This window comes from Lepus europaeus, chromosome 6 (assembly GCF_033115175.1).
Source record: "Lepus europaeus isolate LE1 chromosome 6, mLepTim1.pri, whole genome shotgun sequence".
In the NCBI taxonomy this organism is placed as follows: domain Eukaryota; kingdom Metazoa; phylum Chordata; class Mammalia; order Lagomorpha; family Leporidae; genus Lepus; species Lepus europaeus.
This window is the reverse complement of record NC_084832.1, coordinates 64899186-64916711: the sequence shown is the minus strand read 5'-3', so window position 1 is coordinate 64916711 and position 17526 is coordinate 64899186. Positions and strand designations below refer to the sequence as shown.

The window sequence follows — 17526 nt, the reverse complement described above, 5'->3', positions numbered from 1 at the left end:
GTAACATTAGGACTAGGATTATACGTGACATCAATGGAAGCCATTTTGCTGCTGGTCTGATGGTGAGGCTCCCACCTTGAAGCAGCAGATGTTCCTCAGAGTCATCCTCTTAGCCTGGAGGGGACCCAGCTTTCTAGAATTAGCATGATCTGATGGGTGACTTTGTTTCTACTCTTTATCTCGTTAAAGATTGATCTACTTATCTGAAAGGCAGAGAGAGAGAGAGTGAGCTTCCATCTGCTGGTTCACTCCCCAGATGGCCACAAGAACAGGGACTGGGTCAGGCTGAAGCTAGAAACTTAGAATTCTATTCAGGATTCCCATGTGGGTGGCAGGGGTCTTTCCCAGGCACATTAGCAGGTAGGTGGATCAGAAGTGGAGCAGCCAGGACTCGAACTGGCGCCCATGTGGGATGCTAGCACTGCAGGCAGAGGCTTTACCTGCTGTACCACAATGCCCTCCCCCACTGTGTTTTTGTTTTTTTTTTTTTCCCCCCCCCAGAATGGACTCTGACAGCGTGAGCCACTGAGAAGTATGCCGCGAGGAACCCTCATAAATGCTAGTAGTCAGCTTGGAAGAGGGAGGGGCTGCTTTGTGCATTGAAATTTTTAAAATTTCTACTTACATATGTTAGAAGAGTAGGGAGAGAGAGAGAGGAAGAAAGAAAGGGGCGGGGGAGGCTCTTCAGTTTCCTGATTCATTCTCTAAATGCCCACAACAGCTGGGGCTGGGCCAGGCCCAAGCCAGGAGCTGAGAACTCCATCTGGTCATGGGGGTCAATGCGAGCCACGGCCTTGTGTTTCCCAGAGGACACTGGAGTAGGACGCTGGAATCAGAAGCAGAGCCTCCACTTGAACCCAGGCACTCCAGGATGGGACGTGCGCATTCCAAGCCACATCTAAACAGCTGCTCCAAACACCTGCCCTGTTGCTGGATTTTTGACTCATGAACCCTATGCCATCTGATTTCTGCCTAGGATGTTTATCCTCAGCTCTGCTGGGTAGAGTTGGTCCTGCCTAGAAGAAAGGCCATGGTTCTGGAAATGGCTGGAAATAACCAGAAATAGAGCACTCAGGCATGAGCAAACCTCGAATGACAGCATGTTCAGCTCTGCCCACAGCAGGTGGCTGGGCTACACTATTGAGAAAGGCTCCTGGGTAAGATACAGACAAGAGCTGACTGGCTATCAGGAGCCCTGGGTAGTTGTTATCTTTGCAAACGCAGGAAAACCCAGCTTTTCCAGTGTGTGGGTAGAGGAAGGGTCCTGTTGGGATGGGTGCTGAGACCCCACTGACGGGAGGGCAGGTCGTCTCTTCTCCCCCTTCTAGGAGCCATTCTCAAGCATTCTCAGGCAAACAGGAGCCCTGGAGTCCCTGTGAAGTCTGAGGTGATGGGGACAGCTGAGGGAGGGGTGCAGGCCATCAGAGAAACAGGTCTGCGGACAGGAAGCAGGAACCCAGCAGGGCTGGGTCCAAGTCTGCATGGCTGGCTCTTGGCTCTTTAATCCTGCAGTACCAATTCTCTGCTTAATTGAGTTCCAGAGATGTGCTTGTACAGCGAGCACCGCATACCTCTGCCATCGAGTTGGAAATACATCTTTGAGCCCAAAGTCAAGTCCAAACAGCTATGAAAATTGCATCTTATTAGAACTCGTTAAAAGAAGAAAACCTGTCGTGCAGAAAATCCAACTTATAAAACACAAATTAAGGCAAGATTATTGCTGGACAGGAAGACTTGCTTCGGGCTACACTTAACTAACAAGTTCCCTAGTGCTTTTAAAATAAGATTTTTGTGGGAAAAGAAAAACCCATCAATTCCTACGTAAATGTTAAGAAGAAGTGATTAGGCAGAATGAACTGTGTCTCCAGACCTGATGACATAGGCTTAATTTTATATGGGATAATCAAAAGCAGATGTTTTGCCTCCCTTGCCCGCATTGTTTATTTCCCTCTCATGTAGTCTAGATGTAGAGATTCTAATGATGAGCCACTCGTGTATAACTCCTGGCTAAACCCTGTATCAAAACTGAACAATGAGAATCGACTAATAGACAGAGGAGAATGAGGGTTTTGGGAGTCAGACAGCCCTGTCCAATCTGCCTGGACCCCTCACCTGCTTGTTTGACTTGGGCCAGTTTATTCATTCGGCAGCTTCTTGGGTAGCTCCTAGCACATGCAAGCAGAGTTCTAAGCCCTGGGAACACAGGTGAAGGGAGTACACTGTGCCTCTGTTTTCTGGGAATGTGTATTCCAGTGTTGTGGGGCAGTAAACAAATAAACAAACAAGCACCTTTCAGATTGTGATCATAGTGAGTGGAGAGAGAAGGTACTGGATTCCTTGAGGTGACCAGAAAGAACCTCTTTACAAAGGTAATGTTTGCCCTGGAAAGAATGAAGGAACCAGCCTTGAGACAGGGAAGGACATGTGCTCCAGGCAGCAAGAACAGCATGTGCAGAGGTCCTGAGGTAGGACTGAGCTTGGCGAGTTTAAGGCCCCGGGGAAAATCCAGTGTGTCTGGAGTATCTTGCATGAGAAGCCTGGTAAGAGATGCAAGTGGAGATGTTGTTAGGGATAGAATATGCAAACGTGTCGGAGATGGGAAGGAGTTGACATTTTATGCCAATTGCAATGAGTTAGCCAAGTCTCTGCGCCTCGGTGCCTCCTTTGTAAACGGAGATGGTGATGGTGCTCAACTCACCCACTTGTGAGAAGGGGGTGGCCCATTTCCCCTGGCGCTTTGCTTGCAGAGCCTTCTCCGGGATTTGCTCTCAAGGGGCAGCAACCACCGTGTAAGGTGAAGGGCAAAGGAACGAGGGTAAGAACTCAGAGGCCGCGCACGGAGCTGGGCTGGAGGAAGAGCGGTGGAGCACACGTGGGAGGCCCGCGGGCCTCTCCGTCTCTGCGTCTCCCTTCACGGTCACTCTGTTCTCCTCATGTTCCCTGCAGGCCTCTTCCTTCCCTCCACACTTTTCCTTTAGATTCCCACGCTCACCATCATCTGACTTCAGAAGCCTGAGACAGAGGGTCAGTTGGACGGGCTTTGGTCAGGGGTCCACGCTTGGTTCCTGCCAATGGGCTGTGGTGGGCAGGGTCCCTAAACAGACGTTATAAGTAGAGCCATCAGGATGGGCAGATCTGCTCCACGATGACTCAACGCATGAACAGTTGGCTGACTCATGTGTGCAATGGACTGAAGATGGATAAGTGGATTAAAGACATGCTGTCGAGCCCACATCAACCCACAGTGTATCTCTGTGTCAGTGCTTCTTAGCCAGAGTTCATGCAGGGCTGAAATCATCCATGAACATGTTGGGTCCATGTGTCTATGTATTCTGGGAGTTCCTGGTAGTCATCAGAATCCCTACGAGCTCCATGACCTAAACAACTCCAAGACGTCTGCCTACGCACTCTTGGCCTTGTTCTTGCTGAATAGGAAGTGCTGCTGTCATTCTGACTTCTTGCAAATCATCCTTTCAAATACCGACAGTCCCCGACTTGCGATGGCTCGACTTAACGTTTTTTAACTTTGCTTTGATGGCGTAAAGGTGATACACATTCATAGAATCCATAGCTTGAATTTTGAACTCTGCTCGTTTCCTGGGCCAGTGCTATGCAGTCCAGTCCTGCTTGCAATGCTGGGCAGCCCCCAGTCAGCCTCATGGTCACGAGTGGAAGCACCCACTACTCTGTGGGGAGCTGTGTCCGATACATTATAAGAGCTCTTCAACACTTTTCCTGTGATCCAGGCTTTGTGTCTGATGGTTTTGCCCAACTGTAGGCTAATGCAAGCATTCTGTGCATGGCTAAGGTGGGCTACTCTAACCTGAATGAGCCACAGGTTAAATGCACTTTTTGATTTAATGATATTTTGAACTCTTGATGGCTTTATCACGAACAAAGAGTATCTCATTTGAAAAACAATTTGAGCTGGAAAAGATTCAGAATGGCTCCCAGCCGTCCCCTTTCTTGCCTGGCCTCTGCCTTGCCATGGACCCCCTCAGCCTCCGACCCCTTCCTTTGAGACCCCACGGCCCCTTCCTTCTGTGCTCCCTACTTGTTCTCTAAGTAGAGTCTAGCTACCAAGTAGCTGTAAGCAGAACGATTTTATTTTTTAACTTTTAACCAGGACTGTTGCTTGCTTCCCCCTTCTGCTCGGTTCCTGGCCGCGAGTGTGTTTGCTGACTCACTTAGCTGCCTCAAGCCATGGGCCAGGAGAACCAGGAGGGTCCCTGGAAATCAACTTGGTAAGGGTATTTCATCTGGGCACTCAGCCTCCAAGAGATCACACTGGAATATCCAAGAGTGTAGGAAAGTTACAAAATATAGTTTTCTATTAGTATACCTGTAAAGCAGAATTGGTTTTTCTAATGAAGCCGTCAAAAGTAGAGATTGAGAGGCAGACGTCGGCACAGTGGTTAAGACCCGACGTGGGAGGCTGCATCCCAGCATCCCTTTCAGTGTGCCTGCGTTCCAGTGCTAGCTCTGCTCCCAGTTCCAGCATCCTGCTATGCGCACCCAGGAGACAGTGGTGAAGGCTCAAGTGACTGGGTTCCTGCCGCCCATGTGGGAGGCCTGGAGTGAGTTCCTGGCTCCCAGCCTCTCTCTCCTCCCCATTCGAATATACAAATTAATTTAAAATTTTTTAAATAAAAAATTTAAAATAAAAATGTTAAGCATGAGGAATATTTTTGTTTATTGAGAATATACGGAGATAAAGCTAGCACAAATAGATACAGATATTATACGGCGTGAGGCTTCAAAATAACTGAAGGACTCCATAGGTTCTCAACATACAGTATTGATAAAGGTTAGATCTGACCATGATGCATACTGTACCCCATAAATATGTACAAATATTATGTGTCAATAAAAAATAAAAAAGATATAAAGTAAATTTTTTAAAGATTTATTTATTTATTTGAAAGTCAGAGTTACACAGAGGGAGAAAGAGAGGCAGAGAGAGAGAGAGAGAGAGAGAAAGAGGGAGATCTTCCATCTGCTGGTTCACTCCCCAGATGGCCGCAATGGCCAGAGCTGTGCTGAACCGAAACCAGGAGCCAGGAGCTTCTGGAATGCTTTATGGGATGCTGGCACTGCAGGTGGTAGCTTTACCTGCTACACCACAGCGCTGGCCCCTATAAAGTAAATTTTAAGGCTAACTATAAAAGTGAGTAATGCTGGGGCCGGCGCTGTGGTGTAGCTGGTTAAAGCCTTAGACTGAAGCGCTGGCATGCCATATGGGCGCCGGTTCTAGTCCCAGCTGCTCCTCTTCCAATCCAGCTCTCTACTATGGCCTGAGAAAACAGTAGAAGATGGCCCTAGTCCTTGGGCCCCCGTACCTGCGTGGAAGACCTGGAAGAAGCTCCTGGCTCCTGGCTTCAGATCGGCGCAACTCCAGCCGTTGCGGCCATCTGGGGAGTGAACCAGCGAATGGAAGACCTCTCTCTCTCTCTACCTCTCTTTGTAACTCTGTCTTTCAAATAAATAAATTTAAAAAAATAAAAAGTAAAAGTGAGTAATGCTTATGTAGAATGAAGAAAAAAATAAGGCTGACCGATAACATAAACATCAAAATCTCTTAAGATATTATAGTTTTTAAAGAAACTTTTTATTTATGTATTTGAGGGGCAAGAGAGAGATGAAGAAAAATGAGAGAGAGCTCTCATAGGCTGATCAAATGTCCACAAGATCTGGGCTGGGGCAGAGCTGTAGGCAGAAACCAGAAACTCAACCCAGGCACCCCAATTTAGGAACCAGCATCCTAATCAATGTCTTAACTACTGCCCACATGCTGGTAGCAATGATAAGTTTAAAATATCATTTTCCATAAAGAGCATAGAATGAATCTCCCTCTAATATGGAGAGCTGAAAACTGTCTTCATTGCATATTCGTAACTTAAACTAATTTCCTTATGAGCACCCATAACTTTCTCAGCAGATCCTTACCAAGCTGTGCTTCTTACTTGTAGGGGAACTCCTGCCTTTGATTTCCTTCTGCATGTCCCACCCCTCTTCCCTACGTCCAGGGTAAGTCCCCTGGGGCCAGTGGGCCCCCTGGGGAATAAGCAGCCTCTTCCTTGGATCCTTTCTGGGGAGTCAACATTAGGGTCTGGACGCCTGTTGAGTCTTGGAGGGGCAGGTGGTCCTGAGGCTGTGCAGACTGCAGCCCCGCTCACAGGCGCGCAGCGTGGCTGCAGGTCATGTCGGGTGAGCCCCAGGCTGGGGATGGTGCCAAGCTCTGGGGAGCTGAATGGGGCTGCTGCCTCTCTGTCCTGCAAGCCACAGCTTCATCTGCTTCCCAAACAGGTCAGACTCGCTCTTGGTTTAAATCACAAGTGCTCGATCATGCTGGTCTTGGGAAGCCTTCATGCTCTTAAACGTGATGGAAGACCCCCCCCCGCCAAATAACTTCTCCTTAAATATTAGTACTTAAGGTATTAGAAATGAAAGATGAGAAGTTAAAAAGTTATTTACAAATTCATCCCCAAATAATCCTAATAAACCTATTATGTGTCAGCATTAACCAGCTCTCTTATGACAAATAACTATATTATCTAAATAAAAAAAATCATTAAGAAAGGGGCTTTGCTCAAGATTTTTGCAAACCTCTCTTTAGCGTCTGACTTGATAGAAGATGATTGGGTTCCACCTTTCGCACACTGGCTGTTGTGCTATGTGGTCTTGGTTGACACATGTGTATGAAGAAATGCAGAAGGAAGTAATACTTTCTCTTTTCAGATAATTGTGGGAGTTTCTCAAAGGTCAGTTGCAATGTTTGAATTTGAAACCATGTCATTGACCTTTCTCAAGCTCTAATGATATTAACATGCCTTGGTACATTTTATACTTCGAAATAAATCTTTACCATGACTCTATACCATCATGTGTTAGTCATTTGGAAACTATTAGCTCACCAAGTTTAGCAGATCTTGCAAATGTTGACATGTTTCATTACACAATATCAGAGACTCATTTGTCAATATCACCACAATCTTATCAGAAAAGCCCCCAGGAGGCATGAAGCTCACAGCAGCAGCTGCCAAGTTTTCCCAAATTCTCATTTTTGTACTTGAAACTCTGAGTTTTATCCTTGGCAATGCATTCTGCCAGTTATGTTCCTTGAAGTGACAAGCTAACTTTGTTCTTTTTTTTAAAGAAATGTCTGCCAGATATCCAAGTCTGAGTGACTGCAGTTAATCTGTCAGTAATTCTTTTATAGTTTTATGGAAGAAGAATCCTTACTTGCTTGTGTGTTTATGGAGAGAGTGCAAGAGTGAGAGTGAGAGCGAAAGTGAGAGAGAGAGAAAGAGAGAGAGAGGGAGAATGGATTTCCATCTACTGGTTCATTCCCCAAATGTGCACAATGGTAGGTGCTGGGCCAAGCTGAAGCTGAATATTCAGTCCAGTTCTCCCATGTGGGTGGCAAGAACTCAACTACTTGAGCCATCACCTGCTGCTTTCCAGGATCTGCTTTGGTTGGAAACTGGAATCAAGAGTGGAGCCAAGACTCCAGGCCGGGCACCCTGATACGGGTTCTGGGCAGCCTAACGGGTTGCTTAACCACTGTGCCAAAGGCCTGCCCCAGTCATTCTTTCCAGTAGAAATGCTGTCCTGTGAGACAGAAAGTGAGTAATTCAGTTCCTAACTCAGCTGAGTATGTGCTTTTCCTGGAGACAACCGTGTCCACTCTGACCACAGCAGGAGCGCATTGTGTCTACGCACACTATGTCACCACACAAGTGTGCTCCAAGGATGCGCGCCTGGGGTCAAGAGGTTTAAAAGCTGATCATTTTTACTGCCTCGCCAAGGACACTCTGAAGTGAAACTGGATTTTTTTTAACTGCATAATGTATGGTCATGAAGAATATAATGACAATTAATAATGTGATGAAGAATATGATAGTTTGATACCACCGCCTTGATTCATGCTAAGATGAACAACTTTACCACCAGAGCTTGTTTCACCATTGGCACAAATATCAAAGGCAAGTGTTGGCTTAGCTTTATTAGGAAATAATTTGACCTCATAGTTTTCTACAAGCACCTCAAAGACACTCAGGGGTTCCACGGCGCACACTCTGAGACTGTTGGTTTAAATGGTGGTCTTTCCCGGTGACTCAGGATGTACCAGGGATGGCAGGGGAAAGGAGCAGAGGACTGAGCCTCCCGGTCTCCATGGAAACGCTGACCTAGCCCAGGACTATCGTTGCAAAGGTGAAGAAGTGGAGGCAGAGTGAGATTTGTTCCGAGTCTCCCAGCTGGGTTGGGTAGAGCCAGGATTCACTCCCAGGTCGCCTCCTGACTCACACACTTGAGTATGTAAGCCTCCTTCAGGTCAGGTCTCTCCCCTCAGCCCCTGGCTTTTCTTCTAAGTCTTTACCAGGCCCTGATTGCATGCCAGGCAGAATTCTCGGCACTGCAGGTACGAAATCAGTTGGTGTTTTCTTGATCTCCGGACCTGACTGTCCAGGAAGCACACAGACAGGTGAATCTGCAGGGACAGGAAATTTCGAATCTCGGAATGTAGAGGCGGAGCTTCTGAGCTTGCGTCACTCAGAACACCCAGGGTAGGAGGCTCTTCAGTTGCTTTGGCAAAGAGGAAGGAACTCAGCCAGGTAAGAGGGACCGAGAGCCTCTCTGGTGCGGGGCGAGGCTGTGCAGGGTGAGGAGGTTAGGAGCTGTGGGCCGCGGAAGGAGGGAGCGTGCAGAAAGGTGGCCGGAAGTGGGGGGGGCGGATGTGTGAGGCCGAGAAGTGCGGACATCAGGAAGAGAGCCGTGGGGAGCTGAGAAGTTGGCTGGGGCACGGATTAGAAAGGCAAGCTGGTGCTTTTCCTAAATTCCAGAGGGTCGTGGCACCAGGGCAAACCCTTTAACTCCCTGATCTCTTCCCCCAAGTACACACAAGTCTGTTCTACGAATCCTCCACCTTCCATAAGGCAGCCGTTGAAGGAATGATTTCCTTCGGCTTAAAATCCATTTTCTTGGCCTAAGACCTGTTATATACTGCTCCTGGTTCCTCCGGCGGGTCTGGTGGCTCCCTCTGGACTCTGAGAAACAGTCGTGTCTGTTCAGAGAGGCAGAACAGCGGGGAGTTCAGCCTGAAGACCCCTGGGTGATCCCACCAGCCTGAACAGGCAGTCCAATGCCCGGCCAGATGCATCGCAGAGTTCCTGAGCAGGGCTTTCCAAAGCTGGGGAGCCAGCCTGGCGGGGCAAGGGGTTTAGAATATGCAGACTTGCAGACACTGCCTCCCTGGGCACAGGAATCTGTGTTGATTTTGCTCCCCGAGTTATTCTGATTCCAGCAGTCTGGCCCTGGTTTCCTGCCCAGATGCATATTTTGGGTCCCACCAGTTGGAAGTAACTGAAGAAGAGCACACATTTAATGCCTGGCTGTTCCAATTACGTACCGATCCATCTGTCTCCTGCGTGTGTGGACATGGGATCGCCTAGGCGGCTGGCGTTTTCCATGTTCTGCGAGATGACTCCACTTTGTGCGAGCTGGGAGCATCACACTCATAGTTCATTTTCCATATTTGTTGCTTCTCCAAGCCCCAGCCTCTTCAAAATATTTTCTAATAATCCTTTCCCCTCTTTGTCCTTCCTCTTATCAAAGGCTTTGTCAACCTATTAGAGAATACCAGTTGGTTTATTTATTATTTATTTTGACAGGCAGAGTGGATAGTGAGAGAGAGAGAGAGAGACAGAGAGAAAGGTCTTCCTTTTTGCCGTTGGTTCACCCTCCAATGGCCGCTGCAGCCAGCGCATCATGCTGATCTGAAGCCAGGAGCCAGGTGCTTCTCCTGGTCTCCCATGCGGGTGCAGGGCCCAAGGACTTCGGCCACCCTCCACTGCCTTCCCGGGCCATAGCAGAGAGCTGGCCTGGAAGAGGGGCAACCGAGATAGAATCCGGCGCCCCAACTGGGACTAGAACCCGGTGTGCCGGCGCCGCAAGGCAGAGGATTAGCCTGTTAAGCCATGGCGCTGGCCTAGTTGGTTTATTTTTTAAAAAAAATTATTGGTTGGCTGGTGCCGCTGCTCAATAGGCTAATCCTCTGCCTGTGGCGCCGGCACACCGGGTTCTAGTCCCGGTCGGGACACTGGATTCTGTCCCGGCTACCCCTTTTCCAGGCCAGCTCTCTGCTGTGACCCGGGAATTAAGTGGAGGATGGCCCAAGTCCTTGGGCCGTACACCCACATGGGAGACCAGGAGAAGCACCTGGCTCCTAGCTTCGGATCAGCGTGGTGTGCCAGCTGCAGCGGCCATTGGAGGGTGAACCAATGGAAAAGGAAGACCTTTCTCTTTGTCTCTCTCTCTCACTGTCCACTCTGCCTGTCAAAAAAAAAAATTATTGGTGAACATACCTTTTTTTTGAACATTATTTATTTGTTTAAAAGATTGAGTTACAGAGAGTAAGAGGCAGGGGAGAGAGAGAGAGAGAGAGAGAGAGAGAGAGAGAGAGAGAGAGAGATCTTCCATCCACTTACTCCATAGATGGTCGCAACCAGGATCCAGGAGATTCTTCCAGGTCTCCCATGTGGGTGCAGGGGCCCAAGCACCCAAGCCATCCTCCGCTGCTTTCCCAGGCACATTAGCAAGAAGTTGGGTGGAAAGTGAAGCAGCCAGGACTAGATCTGGTACCCATATGGGATGCTGGCACTGCAGGCTGTGGCTTTACCTGCTACACCATAGCACCAGTCTCAAATGTACTGTCTTTTTTTGTTTGTTTGTTTGTTTGTTTGTTTTAAGATATATTTGAAAGTCAGAGCTACAGAGAGAGGAGAGGTGGCAGGGAGGGGTGAGGGTGGGGGGAGTCTTCTATCTGCTGGCTCACTCCCCAGAGCTGGGCCGATCCAAAGCCAGAAGTCAGGAGCTTCTTCCAGGTCTCCTAGGTGGATGCAGGGGCCCAAGGACTTGGACCACCTTCTGCTTTCCCAGGCCATCAGCAGAGAGCTGGATTGGAAGTGGAGCAGCCGGGCCTTGAACCGGTGCCTGTATGGGATGCCAGCACTGCAAGCGGTGGCTTTACCTGCTATGCCACAGCACCAGCCCCTCTTATGGGTACTTGAGAAGGGAATTCTTTGCCCAAACTGGAACTCAAGGAAGGCTTCTTGGAGGAGTTGGCACTCAGACACCCCAATTTCTTAGGGGTGGTCTTGCTAAGTTATATCTTAGCAGTGGCCGTACTCCTGGGGCAAAGTTCCCATTGTTGGGTATTTAGTGTACCTTGATTTACCTTCCAGAGCTTCTGCAGAAGTACAAGACACCTTCATGACGCACACAGTAAACGATGACGTCATCACCATTAAACTCATCCAAGAGGCTTGCGAGGTGCTGGGTAAGGAGGAAAGGGCTTCCTTTGTGCCTTAGGGCTGCTAAAACACAATGCAGTTTGTTCTCATTATTGGCAGTAGTGTTCTATGCATTTGTGGCAAACATGGACTCAGTGAATCGGAACCAGCGCTCCTAGGGGAAGCACAGGTAGGTTCCTGGCAGTCTGTGGTCACGGTGGTTTTGTTAATCAATAATGTATAACCTCCTGTTATGCAGGCTTCTAGTTGCAGACACCGCATCTAATAGCTGCAGTTGACTCATGAACATTGCACACGGTTAGCAGCACTATAACTGACGCTTGCACAAGCTGAAGAGTGCTCATCTAACATAGTTTTGCTGCAAGGCACTCATAGTCTTCGTGCACTCAGAAACACCAGAAAGCGCTTTAGCCCTGTGCCTAGGGGAGAGCATTTTACACAGCAAAATCACCAATAGAAAGCACAGGAGGGTGAAAAATGTGACACTAACGATACCGCCACGAGAGCACCTGCTATTCACATGAGAAATCAAAGAAGAATGTGGAGCGTCCTCTTGCTCCAACTCAGCCGGAAACTTCCTATACGATGGCAGTTTATCACCACTTTGTCCGTGTCCCTGAATGCCCTTGACAGCGCGGTGAGTATTGATTTTGGGGGCTAATGTTTAGCAAGTGGGTACATTTGTGAATATGGAATTTTCAGCTAGCAGGGGATCAATTGTATCAGAAACTGGGTAGATTAAGACAACAGGAATTTGTTCTCACATAGTTCAGAGACCCAAAGTTCAGACTCAGGTTGCTGGCAGGGCTGTTCTCTCTCTCTGAAGGCTCTTGAGAAGAGTCTTTCCTTCCTTCTTCCAGCTCCTGGTGGGCCCTGACCTTCCTTGGTTTGTCTCTGCCTCTGTCTTCACGTGGCTGTCTGCTCGCTTTGTCTCTGTGTTGAAATCTCTTCTCAAAAGGATGCTCACTGCTCGTGTTGGATTTAGGGTCCACCCTAAATGGCCTCATCTTAGCTTGATTACATCTGCAAAGTCCCATTTCCAAATCAGGCCGCAGGCACAGGTTGCTGGAAGACATGGTGGTGGTGGTAGGAGAAGGAGCCGGTCCTTGGGCTGAACCCAGTGACAGGGCTCATGTGTTCCCTCTGAGCAGCCTTAGGTTTTCTGCAGGCAAAAATGAAGAGCATCGCTTTGGGTTTCATGAGCTGCACCACGACCATCACGTGTGGCCTGGATGTTGATTTTGACAATGGCTTTGAAGTAGCATGATGAACCCTGGGTGTCGGAGGAAGATTGAGAAACCTCTTATGCCGACCACACGGGTTTATCTAGAAGAGGACAGAGCTTGCCTTTGGGGGTGCTGAGGGCCCTTCTCGCCCATCTCTCTGCCAGGTTTGCCCCATGTGCCTGGACATGAGTCATAGTGGGAGACCACAAGGGGATGGCCCCCCTTTCAGTACACAGGGACTCCCAGGGTGGCTTCTCCCACAGTGCGTCATTGCATTGTTGACCTCCTCACTCCTCAGGCCCTGAGGGGAAGAGATAAAGGACAAAAAGGGGAATTTTAGCTCTGCCTCATTCCAATTTAGTGATCCAGGACAAGTTACTTAAGCAGGCATTGTTTTCTCAAGTGAGAATAGTGGTATCTACCCCTCAGCTGTTTTGAAGATGAAATGAGATAACTTGTGAAATCATTGAATATGGAATCTGGCATGTAGTAAGCTATCAAAAATATCTTCTTCCTCCCTCCCTCCCTCTGACTCAATTTCCTAGGGCTGCCATAAAAAGTAGCAACAACCAAATGGCTTCAAACAACAGAAATTTATTGTCTCACTAAAATCAAGGTGTCGGCAGGGCCAGATCCTCTGGCAGCCCTGGGGAGAGTCTGTCCCCTGCCTCTCTCCCAGCTTCTGGTGGTGGCCGTCCTGGGTCTGCAGACACATGCCTCGCTGCCTGCCTCCACCTTCACAGGGCCTTCTTGGATAGACACGAGCCACTGGATTTAGGCCTACTCTACTTGAGTAGGATCTCTTCTCACTGTCACGTCTACCTGTACAAAGACTTAGGTGGACACGAATTTGGCTGGGACACTATCCAACTCAGTACACCCTTGTGTCCCTAGCCTGCCTTCCCACCAGCTCTGAGCATGCAACAAGCTGGGCAGGTCTGGGAGTAGGGAGGCAGGTGGCCTCCACAGTCCCAGGCTCTGGGGAGTGGGGAAGAAAGTAGAGGAATCCCCCCCCCCCCCGCCATTAAGGGACAGTCACTGCTTCCCAGTAACACCCCTGCTTGTGACACAGAGCCATGCAGGGGCCAGGGGTGCCAGTGAGGCCTAGCAGGATGGTTGTGATTGGAGCCAGGAGGAAGTCAGGCACCACCTGTCGCTGAGACACTTATACCCCACCTATGGGAGACCCTGGTGAACAAGACCCCAGCAGAAGGAACAGGCCATCAAGGAGGGAGGCGCCTTTCTCTGAAGGGAAGAAGGAACCTCCACTGTGATATGGCCTTGACTAAACAAGTTCAGAGTCGGTGAACTCAAGGGGCTTCCATAGCCTAGACAGCTCATGGCAAGAGCCTCGGGTGACTGCTGGCGTCATGAATAAGAGTGCCAATTGTTAAATCAACAATGGGAGTCACTGGGTACATGCTCCCCACGTAGGATCTCTGTCCTTAATGTGTTTTACTATGAAACTTAAAAACAACACTACTAGTCGAACAATACCCTATACCTTGTGCGGTTGTGTGAGGGCAGCCTGTTGAAATCCTTGCTTAGTATATACTAATTTGATCTTCTGTATATGAAGGTAATTGAAAATGAAACTTGATGAAGGGCAGGATGGGAGAGGGAGTGGGAGAGGGGAGGGCCGCGGGAGGGAGGGAGGTTGGGGAGAGAAAGCCACAACAATCCAAAAGTTGCACTTTGTAAATTCACATTTATTAAATTAAAAAAATGCACAAAGCCCATTTTGTTAAAAAAAAAAAAAAAAAAAAAGAAGTTGAGCCCGCCCTTCGTTGTCCTGATTTTATTCCAGGGCATCCCAGCAGCATCTGGGGGATGTGGTGGCTACATCATGCAGTCTCTGTCCGTTCCTAGCCCTCTCCCAAGGGGCATCTTGTGGTTCTAGAATGAGCAGGAGGGCTCGGATCTGCTGTCCTACTGTCTGTGAGGCCTCAGCTGCAGTGTCGTTGAGAGTTGACATTCTCCTGAAAAAGGAATAAACCACAAAGGGTTGTGGGAACGAGTAAAGTAAATCCAACAACCAATGTAGAGCACATGGCTACACGCATGGGGCCTGCTGGGTGCACAGCAGGTGAGACCGAGGTGTGTGCTGAGCCACATTGCCCTTCTCTTAGCGATTTGCCTACTAATATTTCCATATTAATAAGCTGTGTGGGCTCTTGCCATGAATTCAGAGAAAAATTCTGAATACTGGCTCAAATAACAGGCAGTGTGTTAAGTTTTTAAGCTTTTAGTGAGAGAAATGCATAGAAGAGTGAGGGCTCTATCAAAAAGAGAAAGGGAGGTCTGGATTCATACCAAGCAGAGAGCCGGCCCTGTGGGTGGCCCAAAGGCCATGTGCCCCGAAGGTGTGGGGCAGCAAGGGGAGTAACAGCAGGGAGGAAAAAGAAGGGCCCTGCCCACTGTGCTCCAGGCCTTTAACCCACTTCCAAAGGGGAGTGATTAATTAGTCTGATTGGCAGGTGGGTGCACAGGTGTGGTCAGGTAGGAGCATAAGGTCACATGGGGCGTGGTGAAGGCGTGGTCTTCCAGCTCACAAACCTGATCAATTTTATCCTGTATGCCTGCCTAAATCACTCCCACCAAAAGCCAAGGTACATCACTGTGATTTCTCTATGTCTTGCATTGAAATTCAGAAGCCTTTTTCCTCCTTGTTGTTTCTAACCTCTGAGGCTCACATCTGAAAGGGTAGGTAACGAGTGGCGGGTGGGGTGTCTTTTTCAAATAAAAGTGGGGAATGCAGAATCGAGTGAGCACATGCAAAAGGTTTGGAAGCAGCAAGGCCCTGGGAAGCCTTGCTTACCTGTGTGGTTACTGCGTGTATACATGACAGGCTTTAAAGAGCTCACTGAGGGCTGGCACTGTGGCGCAGCGGGTTAAAGCCCTGGTCTGCAGCACCAGCATCTCATATGGGCGCCAGTTCTAGTCCTGGATGCTCCTCTTCCGATCTAGTTCTCTGCTAGGCCTGGGAAAGCAGTAGAAGATGGCCCAAGTCCTTGGGCCCTGTACCCGTGCAGGAGACCCGGAAGAAGCTCCTGGCTCCTGGCTTCGGATCAGCGCAGCTCCGGCCGTTGTGGCCATCTGGGGAGTGAACCAGCGGATGGAAGACCTCTCTCCCTGTAACTCTGTCTTTCAAATAAATTAAATAAATCTTTATAAAAAAACTAGTTCACCGAAAATGCACGTTATCTTTTAATTCCATTTTTCCTCAAACTTCCTGAAGCCCCCAAGTCAGCGAGAGCCAGGCTCAGCCAAAGGGAAGGCTAAACGAAGGGCCTTTCACTGTGTAAGAAAGCACTCTAGTTACTCACTTGAGACTGCTTCCTTTGACAAAGACAAAAACATGCTTAGTCACCACCGGTCGGCGCTCTGATTTCCAACTGGGCTTCAGAGCGCACATTCCCTACCTTGAAGCAACCCCTGAGACTTTTCCAGACAACTCTGCCATTGCATAGCTCTGTGTTTTCTCATTAGCATAATTCAGGATGGGACCAGATGGCAGGTTGAGCATTGCATAAGGAATTGTTCTGCCTTTGAATAAGTGCCTACTTAGTGTGTAAGTGGGTTATTAGTGATCTGAAGTGACAAAATTCAAACAACCCCCAACAGCCATTTGGCACAGCTGTGTCTGTCTAGACTTTGCTTGCTAAGACGCCCATGGTAAAATGTGTTTCAACAGTTAGCTATCAGCAAATGCCAACAATCTTTCTTGGCACCTACTTTTTAAAAAATAAGTATAACGGCCTAACGTGGACAAAGGCCTGTAATCAGGCATGAGAGCATTTGCTCTTTAGCATGCCCTTCGAGGCTGGGCCAAGGAGGCTAGGCTGAGCAGCCAGCTGAGAATGAGGCTTGACACAGACTGCAGGAGTCGCCAGCCCTGACGCCAAGCCAGGGCTTTGGAATCAGGTGGAGGATGTGACGGACTACTAGCCCCTAATATGTAACCTGGGGCAAATTCCACATGGGGAGGACAGCGAGGATACCTGTGACATCTGTTTCAGGGGGTGTCCTGGAGAGAACATCAACTAAGGTGAGCAAAGTGCCTTACGGAGCAGCTGCTCGGTGGAGGGCTGTGCCCTGACCCCCTGCCCTGCTCCGGCTCCTGCTTGGTCTGATTACTGTCTTCCAGGAATTACTGAGGCGGGCAGCCTCTCATCCACCAGCCATCAGTGGGACTGCCCACCTGAGCTGCCTTCATGGGCTTGCACATCCTTTGCTCCCTGTGCCCGAATAAACGTATTGCTACGTGGGAAACCCAACTCACCGGCTTCCTCTTGGTAAATCAGCACCAGCATGGGTAGCTGTTTCTCTCCTTTCCTTAAACTCCCCTTGCTCCTTCTCACAAGATATCCCCATGTATTCTCTCATGTCTGACTGTGATGTCCTTTGAGAAGGGAAGTGTGGTAGATGGACGGCTCTTTCCAGAGAGCTGAAGTTTAATCAGTACCAAAGCTTTGGGGGAAAAGAGTACCCACCTTGCATGAGAAATTTCTGCAGAATGTAACTTATGTACTTCCTGTCTTGTGGGACAGCAGGTGTTTCTCTGGGTGACCCTGGAAAGCTGCCACGAGGCATAGCTGTTGTCTATGTCTTGGGTGGTGAGAGGTGTTTTGGGGTTTGGGGAAGTCCAGCCCAGAGCAGGCCCCTTGCCAATGAGGCACAGCTTAGGCGGCTATGATTCCAGCGTTTCCCGGGGCTTCAGCAAGTCTTCTGTCTCCTTCTAAGCCCGTCAGCCCACTTCCGACCTTTCCAGTCCCTTGAGCTGTAACCCAACAAGAAATAAGCCTTTCCAGTGACACAGAAGAGCCAAGCTCATGAAATCACCGAGTTCCAGCTCACACATCGTTGCCATGTGAAAGCCTGTTCGAAGGCCCTGTGCCTCTCCTGGGAAGCCAAGCAGAGATGCTTTGTGGCAGTGGTTTTCTTGTTAACAAAAGTCTTTTATTTTACAAAATCAAATCCTCTTTATA

At 48.9% G+C, this 17526-nt stretch overlaps 1 pseudogene; it reads left to right on the top strand.

Moving 5' to 3' along the window:
- The window catches only part of LOC133762102 (guanylate cyclase soluble subunit beta-2-like), a 73761-nt pseudogene that overhangs the window by 8769 nt on the left and 47466 nt on the right, over positions 1-17526 (top strand).